Source organism: Gossypium hirsutum, chromosome A03 (genome assembly GCF_007990345.1).
Source record: "Gossypium hirsutum isolate 1008001.06 chromosome A03, Gossypium_hirsutum_v2.1, whole genome shotgun sequence".
In the NCBI taxonomy this organism is placed as follows: domain Eukaryota; kingdom Viridiplantae; phylum Streptophyta; class Magnoliopsida; order Malvales; family Malvaceae; genus Gossypium; species Gossypium hirsutum.
The window spans coordinates 75,562,517-75,573,185 of NC_053426.1; the positions used below are offsets into that span (position 1 = coordinate 75,562,517).

The 10,669-nt window shown below is 36.5% G+C and overlaps 1 non-coding gene across 1 annotated transcript; it reads left to right on the forward strand.

Moving 5' to 3' along the window:
* The first annotated feature begins 350 nt into the window (after window positions 1–350).
* Window positions 351–457, forward strand: LOC121225548 (small nucleolar RNA R71). Its single transcript, XR_005923416.1, has one exon. It is a non-coding gene; the product is annotated as a small nucleolar RNA R71 (small nucleolar RNA).
* Window positions 458–10,669: the final 10,212 nt, after the last annotated feature.

Genomic DNA, 10,669 nt, shown 5'->3' on the forward strand with positions numbered 1-10,669 from the left:
TGTTGTGTCTGTAAGGTGGGTATTCTGAATTGTTCATCCTCCTCCACTTGATTGCATTGCATTACTGGGTGAACCTGTGAAGAACCATGTAAACCATCAATTTTTCTATTCCAAAGTTCTACCTGATTAGAGAGCATGGTGACCGAATCGACGTTAAAAGCACCGACTATTTTTGTTGGCTTTGTCCTCATGACTTCCCACTGATAATTATTCAGTGACATTTCTTCAATAAATTCATAAGCCACCCCAGGTGTCTTATTATTGATAGTCCCACCAGCACCTGCATTAATCATCTTTCTAGTCGAAGGATTCAGGCTATTGTGAAAGTTTGAACCTGTAGCCAGAGTGGTAATCCATGGTGAGGGCACCTTCTTAAAAGATCCTTGTATCTCTCCCATGCATCATAGAGTGTCTCTAGATCTATCTGTACAAAAGAAAAGATATCATTCCTCAACTTAGCCGTTTTAGCCCGCGGAAAATATTTAAGTAAAATTTTTTCGGTCATTTGTTCCCAAGTAGTGATTGACCCTCGTGGTAACGAGTTCAACCACTATTTAGCTTTGTTCCTCAATGAAAAGGGAAACAACTGAAGGCGAATGGCATCATCAGAAATGCCATTGATCTTAAAAGTGTCTCAAAACTCTAAGAAATTTGGCAAATGAACGTTTGGGTCCTCGTCCTACAAACCATCAAACTGAACAAACTGTTGGATCATTTGAATTGTGTTAGGTTTCAGTTCAAAATTATTTGCAGCAACAGCAGGCCTAACTATACTTAACTCAGTTCCTGTTAAAGTAGGTTTAGCATAATCATACATAGTACGTAGAGTAGGATTCTGATTTACTGGATCAACAGCAATTGCAGGAGGTAGCGGGTTTTCCTGATTTTCAGCCATCTCCTCGACTGTGGTGTGAATATCGCCCTCTTTCCCTTCCTCTATGTATCTTAAGCTTCGCCTTATTTCTCTTTAGTTTCTGCGAGCTGTGTGTTCAATCTCACTATAAAAAAGTAATGGTCATGACGTGTTTCTTCTAGTCATAAACTATAAAAACCTGCCAGAAGGAAAAAGAAAATTTAGTAACAAAAATCAAAATAAAATTTAAATTGCAATAAAATAAATGGCTAAAGTAATAAAAATTAAGTGTTCCTAATATCTTAGCTCCCCGGCAACAGCGCCAAAAACTTGATATGATGAGAATCGTGATAAATTTTATAATTTATGAATGTTCGTTCTTGAAAACTTACTATTATCACGACAAAGGCAAGCGCACCTTATCGAACAGTAGTATGGCTTACGGCAAGACCGGGATGTCGAACCCAAAGGAATTAAAAGTACTAGTATTGACTTTCTTTTTATTATCTAGCCTAAAAATAAAAGGGGTTTATTTTGTCTAAACTAATTACTAAACTAAGAATGCACAGAAAGTAAATTGAGGAAATAGCTTTTTGGAAAGCTGAATGATTTGGACAATACCTAAGGGAAACATCCACCGAGACTTCACTTGTTATTGACTCTGAATTAGACGATTTATTCACTTGACTTGATTATATTATTATCTCTCTCGAGACTAACAACATCTAACCCTAGGTTGATTAATTGAAATCTCTTTCTAATTAAGACCCCTAGTGTTGCATTAACTTGATCTATGGATTCCCTTATTAGGTTTCACCCTAATCCAAAAAAATTATGTCACCCTATCTCTAGGCATGCAATCAACTCTGCTTAATTATGTTAGATCTACTCTTAGACAGGGATTTTTGCTCCTCTGAATAAGCACATCAATACTTGAATCAATATCCTAGAATATTAAAGAAAGAATTAAGAACTCATAATTAAGAACAAGTCAAATATTTATCATATAATTTAGATAATAATAACAAGATCCATCATAGGTTTCATTCCCCTTAGGTATTTATGGGGTTTAGTTCATATTTATGAAAAAAACATCTCAAAAGAATAATGATAACAAAACATAAAGAAAACCCAAGAACTCTTGAAGGGAATTGAAGGGAATCTTCAGTTTTGAAGGTGAATCCGGCTTCTGAGATGGATCAATCGGCTTTCTTCAAGTAATTCCTTGCCTCCTACTCCGTGTGTGTCTTTTTGGTACCTCATGGGGTGTTTATATAGGCTTTAGAATGCTTCTAAACCCTCAAGAGTGGCCTTTTCCGAATAGGACTAGACTTGGGCTCGACAGGGACACGCCCGTGTGACATGCCCTTGTGCGATTGCTTCAAGCCGTGTTCGAGTCTGTTGAATGGACACAGGCGTGTGAATTACCTGTGTGAGGAAGTCCAGGCCGTGTTGATTTCCCATGTTGACCCATTTTCTCTATTTTTCGCCTGTTTCTCGCTCTTTTTACTCTCCTATTCTCTCCTAAGTATGAAACATGAAATTAAAGGATTAGGAGCATCGAATTCACCAATTCTAAGGATAATTCATCCAAAATTATGCTAAGCATGGGATAAAAATATGTATAAATTATGGTTTATCAAATATAATTAAAAGAAATTGAATACAATTTTATTTATGTTTAATTTCAAAATCTTGATAATTTATATTAAAATAATTTTCATTCCATGGAAATTTTTTTTAACAAAAGTACTAAAAAATGATGAAAAACAAAATGGAACACAAAATATTAAAAATTTACAAACTATATTATTATACGTATACCTTGAGAGTCAATGCCTTTGTCTAAGCAAGGATATCTTAAGAGCTGAGACACCTATAAAGTCAAGATCTTGTGACCCAGATTTATCGATATCAGGACCACATAGCTGACATGGATAAGATGTCTACCTCTCACATGTAATGTATATTCATTTTGTAAACATCACAAGCTAGACATTAAGACACGTCCAAGACAACCTATAATGATTAGACAACAATGACTAATTACTTGCAAGGGGTCTGGAACTAATATGAAAGTGACATATGACACCTCATGAACTATAAAAGAGAACCCCTTAAGAGCTTTTGGACTCTAAATAGGGTTCAAGGCACCTTTCTTAATTAAACCTTCAACTCTCTCCTAATCTCATCCTTTCTAATTGCAACTCCCTTACCCGTCTCATTTACCGAATCCAGGTATGAATTGTCATAGTCAAACCGGTTGATATACTCATCTGAATATCACTATTTTAGTATCATACTGTATTACCTATTTACAATTTTACAATTGAAACAATAAATTAAAATAAGGTTCACAATTTTAACTCTAAATTCTAAAGATATTATTTGGTTACAGCATATTCGCCCCATTGGCAAAGTCTCTAAAGGTACCTCCTTCCTATGCGCATGACACTCTACTACGACGCTCTTTGACCCAACACAATCTAGCTTGGCCCCTTCTCGAGCTTCCTACCCTGCGGATCCTTCAACCACAATTCAAAACCTTGTAAGTTGGGATGAACTTAGTGAGTTTTTAATTTACACATAATTAGTCCCCATCTTGTAGGGGTTTAAATAAATATAATTAAATGCAAATAAACTCCTTACTCATTCTGGGAAATTTTTTGTTATTCCTTTGTAGTAGAATTTATCTTATCCCCGTTCCTGTTCTCTAGTAGATAGATCGTTGAGCGATTACTTGCCGTCCATTCTATCAACCTTCCTTGATAGTTCTCTGAATGTCTCGCCATATTCACTGACTCTATCCTTTCTTTTACTTATGTCCTTTATTCCACTCATCTCCAAAGTGGATTTCTTATTCCCACTTGTTACTATAAAATGGTCCCTTAGGCTTACCCACCTAAAGGTTCTCGATACGTCTCCCATTAGGCAATTATTCTGAATTGTTTAATCTAGGGCAAACTTTTTGTTTTACCATAGTCCCACAAAACTCACCACTTTTCCCTCAATTGGGATAATTGATAGGGTCTTTCACCACTCTGGTGGACTATGTCCCATTGGAGTAAATCGGGATATGTTTTATAGTTGGGTCACCGGGACGCCCCATGGTGCAGCAAAAAAATATATTCCGACAATCTAAACCAAGAATCTATGTACAAGGAATGAATCAAGGTGAGAAGGGTATGAACAATTACCTTTAATCATTTGAAAACCGAATATAACTGTTGTGAAATTGATTACACAATTGTATGTCAATTCCAAGCCGCTATGAAAAGTTTCAGCCTATATGTAATCCACCTAGTGTGACAACGAACGACAAAAACTCTCTAAAAATGTTTCAGAGATAATTCACTCTATAACGGTTGCTTCACCTCACTCTCTTTTTCAGAGATAATTCACAGCAATACCGTATGGAGATATCTAACAAATTCACTCTCTTTTCCCCATTCCTAACTTCGTCTAACCTGTCATTGATCCCCTTTCATAATTCTATATGTAATACACATGTTTTATAAATAAAACTTCATGGGATTATGCATACTGAACTAAAATGGAGGAAACTTATACCTCATGTGAACTTTCAACCTACTTAGCATTTCAAGGTGCTGTGCAAAAACTCACCTGATGCTTCTTCACCTTGTCCATTTAGCTTTTCCGGATGCCAGAGATTCCATTCCTCTGGCAGCTAAGCAATACAACCAATTCATTGGTTAAACTCAGTAATCCTAGTTTAACCTTAGTTTTCCAGAAACATGTAAAATCCTTAAAATGGTTTCTGGAAGCTTTCAACTTTGGTTCTTAAATCTTACATACACTAAAGGGTTCAGGGCCTTACCAATCTATTGAATTCTCCACTCTTTTGGCTTAGATCTCATGATCATCTCTCCATGTAGAGTTTTCCATGACCATCACTTCCTTAGAGCAACCAAAGAAGAAGATGAAGTAGAAAATGAAATAAATTTGAGGGGGAGTCTTACTGGGAAATCATTTCTCAGCTATTTATAGCCCTTCCCACACAATATTCAACTGCGCAAAATCCACCCGTTTACAATCATTTTACCCCTACTAAAGGATCGACTGGTTACAAGTCAATCGAACCAAAATTTAATTTCAACCATGTCCATTTTCAGTTGCTATCTTTTCCTGATCTTCTAGTAGAGACCGTCAGCTTATTGTCTCTTTCAATTTAACCCTTAAATGTTCCTAATTTTCGAGTTTAAAGGAAATCTGAGTGTGACACTAATATTCTCCCAACACCCAAATTTTGGTTGTATTGACCCATCTATAACTCTCTGCCTTCTAAGTAATATGTTACAAATTGCCATAATCCTTTCCTTGTATCAACAATTGGTATGGAGAGCATGTGAGCTTGGACTCACTCTCAACCTTCAAAATCAATCAAAAAATGGCTTATCCCAAGCAGCTCCCTAATACGTGATATTCGCGACAGGTTTTAAAAATTTATAATTAATCGTTTTTGAAACTAACTATTATCACGATGAAGGCAAGTGTACCTATCGAATAGTAGTATAGCTTTAGCAAGACCCGATTGTCGAACCCAAAGGAACCAAGAGTATTAGTAATTAATTTCTTTTTATTATCTAGCTTAAAAATTAAGAGGTTTGGTTATCTAAACTAATTACTAAACTAAGAATGCACGGAAAGTAAATTGAGGAAATACTTTTTAGAAAATTCAATTGATTAAGACAAATACCTAAGGAAAAATCCACCTAGACTTCACTTGTTATTTGACTATGAATCAGACGATTTATTCATTTGACTTGATCCGTAGAAACCCCTAAGTTATATTATTATCTCTCTCGAGACTAATAACGTCTAACCCTAGATTGATTAATTGAAATCTCTTTCTAATTAACGCCCTAGTTTTGCATTAACACGATCTATGGATCCCCTTATTAGGTTTCACCCTAATCTGACAAAATCTTATCACCTTATCTCTAGGCATGCAATCAACTCTGCTTAATTATGACAAATTTACTCTTAAACAGGGTCTATTCCTCCTCTGAATAAGAGCATCAACTTGAATCAGTATCCTAGAATATTAAAATAAGAATTAAGAACACATAATTAAGAACAAGTCAAATATTTATCATACAATTCAGATAATAATAACAAAATCTGTCTTAGGTTTCATTCCCCTTAGGTATTTAGGGGGTTTAGTTCATACTTATGAAGGAAAACATCTCAAAAGCATAAAGATAACAAAACATAAGAAAACCCAAAACTCTTGAAGGAACTTGGAGGGAGATCTTCAGTCTTGATGATGAATCCAGCTTCTGAGATGGATCAATCAGCTTTTCATGAGTAATTCCTTACTTCCTACTCTGCGTCCTCCTCCTAAGTGCCTCCTCGGGTGTTTAAATAGGCTTTAGAATGCCTAAGAGCCCTCAAAATTGACCTTTTCCAAATAGGATTATACTTGGGCTCAGCAGGGACACGCCCGTGTGACACGCCCATGTGCGACTACTCTAGCCCGTGGTTAAGGCTGTTCAATGGGCACGGACGTGTAGTCTACCCGTGTAAGTCATGCGTCGATCTTGCCAACTGGACACGGCTATGTGACACGCCTATGTGAGGAAGTCCAGGCCGTGTTGATTTCCCATATGGGTCAATTTTCTCCGTTTTCGGCCCATTTCTCGCTCTTTTTTACTCTCCTATGCTCAATTAAGTATAAAACATGAAATTAAAGGATTATGAACATCGAATTCACCAAATCTAAGGAGAAACCATCCATAAATATGCTAAGCATGAGACAAAAATATGTATAAATTATGGTTTATCAAATACCTCCACACTTAAGCATTTGCTTGTTCTCAAGCAAAATCCTCAACTCACAATCAAAATAAATTCTCCTTAATTTATAATTCCTATCAATAATATCTCAAAATAATCCATAAGTATTCATACATTGAAAATTCAACTAAAAGTACATCAAATTTTAAAACATTCCAAGTTGAGCATTTTATCATGAAAACATAGATGTCTCCCCTCATCTAAGTGATTACCTTTGATCAAAATATCACAGAGTTTAACATCTTCACTAAAGATTCACTCAAATCACTCAGGGTGTTTAAGGGCATCAATTAAAGCACTCATTAGTCAATATGAAAAGTTATTACGATAGGCTTGCTTGAAAATCAAATCTCCACCACTATAAATTGAGATGATACATCAATCAACAAGGCCTTTAGAGGGTTGTAACGTGGCTTTGGTTAGGGGGTGTGGTCACAAGCTGAAAGAAAATGTTAGAATCGAGATTGAATTGAAAAATTACCTAGCTAGAAAAAATACTAGTCATCAGTTGAATACAAGTGAGGTTCTTCTCAGAATGTGGAATTAACATTCAAGCTCAAAAACGACGAATTACTACTAATATGTAAGTATTTTTTTAAGAACAAGACACATAACATAGAACTTAATTATCAAAATGAAGAATAAAACATAGCTAAGCAATTATTTCAAATTAAATCTCGACAAAAATAGGGGTCAAATTAGAGGATTTCAACAATAATGGGTTATGGGTTAATAAAGAGGGTAAATCAATTAATGGCTTGTTAGGCTCAAAAGGGGTTCACTAAGGGTTAATTATGAAGGTAGGCTTTTGTGGAGTGAGTGGGTTAAACCTAAGTGCATTTATCATTTTAACATATCAAATCAAATGGTATGGTCGTGACATGCATAATCAAGCAAGTTCTAGAATAACAAATCAATACTGACGCACTCATAATAAAAGTGAGCATCAAAGAAATAAAATATGCTCTAAAGGCTCAAGATCTCACAAAAAATTATGGCTTTTTGATGTTTAAACTTGTGAATTTCAACTCAAGATAATACCTAAACTTAGGGAAGCAACCTAAAAGTTTTTTTTAATTCTTCAAAAATCAACTTATCATGCTTGATTCCCTAATGTCTTAAAGTTTAAACAATCAATGCATAAATGCCTATGTTTTAATTTAAGACATATCAATAAAAATCATAAATTAATTAAAATTCATTCTAATAGTGATATGAGTGATTCATGTGAGAATAAGACAAAATTCAGGGAATTCTAATGACGATATGAAAGACCCCCTACACTTAAGATGTACATTGCCCTCAATGCACAAAGATAGATATATTGAAAAATATATATATATAATCATAAGATAGGGAGAGAAGTGAAACTTCCTGAATTATGAATGAACTCCTTGAATTGGAGTTACAGAGAATAATCGTCCAAGGCAATGATGAGAGTGGAGGAGGATACTCCAGTGGTGGTAGAGGTTCATTAGTCCATAAGTCCTGCGCCAAAAGAATATTGTATCTGGTAGTAGCTATGGTCGTGGTTGAGCAAGACATGGCAGTCGTGTAGAACCTTTCCCAGTGGAGTTTTCAGTTCCTATGTGATGATGAGCTTTGGAGCTCTTTTTAACTGTGATAGAATCAGGAACTCTTTAGGAAATATAATGAAGCATAATTATTCGTAATGAAATAGCCGAACATAAAAATTGTAAAAAATCAAGATAAAATAGTATTAAAAGGAAATTAAAAGTAATTTCAAAATATAAAGATAAAAATAAAATAAATAATAGGTGTTTATAGAGAAATTGGCGCACACGGCTGTGGGGCACGCCCGTGTGCCCTCATTTCAGCTCGTGTGTTTCGTGGTTTTCGAAATTGGGTGCATTGGTGTACACGGCCATGTTCCACAATTGTGTCAATCTTCGTTCGCTTCTTTCACGCCCGTGTTATTTTGATAGGCTCGACCATAGTGGCTAGGCACGGGCGTGCGAAATTGATAGGTTCGCCCACGGTTTCAACACACAGGTGTGTTGTACGCCCGTATTTTTTTGGCAGTTTCGCCCACGGCCTTAGCCCACGGTCGTGGCCACTTATCACATCCCGTGTTGGGGAAAATTTTTTCCCTATTTTCACACGGCCGTATCGCACGGCCGTGTCTCCTCCTGTGGTGTGAGCACGGCCTAAGGCACGTCCATGTTCCTGGCCGTGTAGATGGGAAAATCCTATTTTTCAAGATTCAGTTAGTAGGTTAGATGTGAAAAACTAGAATTTAAATAATATCATTATTGTTAGTGCTCGGGTTGCCTCCTGAGAAGCGCTTATTTATAGTCTTAAGCTAAACTTACCTCTCTTCTGCATGGTCAGGGTGGTGCGTAGAGTTTACACTCCTCATCCCTGCTATCAACTTTATCAACATAAGGTTTAAGACGGGTATTGTTTACCTTAAAAGTGCCGAATTTGGGATGAATTACCTCGATTGTACCATATGGGAAAATACTAAGTACCGTAAGAGGGATTTCTTCATTAGATTTAGAAGTGGCAATGTGAGGATCTGCTGCATCTAGTAGTACTTTGTCTTCAACCCTAAGTTGATTTCGTGTGACATTGAGCTCGTCCTGGCTCAGTTTTGATTTATCGGGTGTTCTCGATTTCTGTGTCTGCCATTCATCAAGATCCTCGATTTGTAGCCTTCATTCTTCATAGATAGGTCCTTTGATGTTGCTTGAACATGGCTCGTGTAGGTTCTTCGAACTTATTTCTGGATCTTTTAATTTGTTGGCCAGCTTATTCTGTAGTATGGCTGAGCAAACCGCATTTAGTTCCATATGCGACGCCTCATCCAACTTCCACTTATTTGTTAAAAGCTATTTTAAGTATTTGACTGCATTTGGCATCTACGAAAGAGCTTCAATAAACGGTAAGTTAATATGTAACTTCTTTAATAATTTAAGGAATTTATCGAATTGTTCTTCTGTGTGGTCCTTCCTTGTTGCTTTTAGGTGTGACACACGAGGTTTGTATTCTTTACTTACCAGTTTTTGGTCATTGTGGTCCACCTCACCCTTACCAGTACTTACCACAGTTTCTTGCCTCGGTTCTGGTTCAGGTATAACTAACCCTTCGTCATCTTGAATGGTAATTGCATTGATTTGCTCCCTTGGGTTAGATTCAGTGTTACTCGACAGGCTACCTTGTGGTCGTTCAGATATCAATTTAACGAGCTGACCTATCTGAGTTTCGAGCTATTGGATCGATGCTTGTTGATTTTTAAGTGTTGTCTCGATATTCTTAAAACGAGTTTCTGACACCAAGATGAATTTTGTTAGCATCTCCTCAAGGTTCAGCTTTTTCTCTTGTTGGTAGGGTGGTTGTTGGAAGCCTGGAGGTGGTGGTGGTTGCTGATTCCCTTTCCTCCCCATGAGAAATTTGGGTGTTTCCTCCAACCTGCATTGTAAGTATTACTATAATAATTATTTTGAGATTGAGGATTATTACCCATGTAATTTAACTGCTCATTCTCCATGTTGTGGCCATAGGGTTGGTAATCTGAATTGCTTGATCCACCTCCACTTGCTTCGCACTGCATTACTGGGTGAACCTATGAATAACCAAGAAAACTGTCAATCTTTCTGTTCAAAAGTTCTACCTGATTAGAGAGCATGGTGACTGAATCGACGTTAAAAATGTCGATTGTTTTCATTGGTGTTGTCCTCATAACTTACCACTGGGTGAACCTGTGAAGAACCAAGAAAACTGTCAATCTTTCTGTTCAAAAGTTCTACCTGATTAGAGAGCATGGTGACTGAATCAACGTTAAAAACGCCGACTATTTTCGTTGGTGTTGTCCTTATAACTTGCCACTGATAATTATTCAGTGACATCTCTTCTATAAATTCATAAGTATCTTCAGGTGTCTTATTATTGATAGTTCCGCCAGCGGCTGTGTCAATCATCTGTCGAGTCGAAGGATTTAGGCCATTTTGAAACGTTTGAACCTGTAGCCAGAGTGGT